The sequence below is a fragment of the Chionomys nivalis genome, chromosome 6 (genome assembly GCF_950005125.1).
Source record: "Chionomys nivalis chromosome 6, mChiNiv1.1, whole genome shotgun sequence".
NCBI classification, from domain to species: domain Eukaryota; kingdom Metazoa; phylum Chordata; class Mammalia; order Rodentia; family Cricetidae; genus Chionomys; species Chionomys nivalis.
Window position 1 is genome coordinate 38,384,336 of NC_080091.1, and position 829 is coordinate 38,385,164.

An 829-nucleotide genomic window follows, 5' to 3' on the forward strand; every position below is an offset into this window, starting at 1 on the left:
TGAGATGGCTTAGTGGGAAAAGGCCTTGTTAGCAGGCCTGACCGCCTGGACCCACGTACTGAAACACTAACACTGACTGGAAAGTTGTTCCGTGTGAATTTATGTGCGCACACACACACACGCTTTTTGAAAGCAAAACTTAAAAACCTACAAGGGAAAACTAAACTTTTTTATTTTATGTGACCGTATGTACTGGTTAGTTGGTTGGTTAGTTGGTTGGTTGGTTGGATTTCTGTGCCACGGCAGCGTTTATTGGGGGCAGGGGTGGGGGTGGGGATCAGTCCTTCTTGGCTTCTGCCTTCCTCATGGCAGCCAGCACACTGCTCAGCTCCTCCCTGTTCTTGGCTCCTATGTACGTGCCCACCCGCTTCTCGATGACCTTGCATCTCCATGGCACGCTGTTCGTAGGGCACGAAGCCACACACCTCCTGGATCATGTACCACACGAACTTGGTGTGCTTTGTGAGGTGCCCACGGCGTCGGCTGAGCCTCAACTTGCTGACGTTCTCAGTCACCTTGTGGCCCTTGCTGAGGCCCACGGCCATGGGGTCGCGCAAGGCCATGGCTGCTGCTCTCCGAGGCCGTGACAGGAAGGGTGCTGGTTAGTTTTTATTGTCAGCTGAAGGCAGACTAGAGGAACTCCAGAAGAGGGAACCTCGGTTGAAGAATCAGCCTCCATCAGATGGCCTGTGGGCATGTTCCTGGGACAGTTTCTAGATTGTTGATTGGTGTAAGAGGGTCCAGCCCACTGTGGTGTTGGATCAGTGGGCAGGTGGTAGCTGAGCAAGCCAGAGGGAGCAATCCAGTAAATCACTCCTCTGGTTTCTGC

General features: G+C 53.2%; 1 pseudogene; it reads right to left on the minus strand.

Annotated features, from left to right (window-relative positions):
- Positions 1-277: 277 nt before the first annotated feature.
- LOC130876492 (60S ribosomal protein L36-like) lies at positions 278-563 on the minus strand (annotated as a pseudogene).
- Between the last annotated feature and the right edge of the window lie 266 nt (positions 564-829).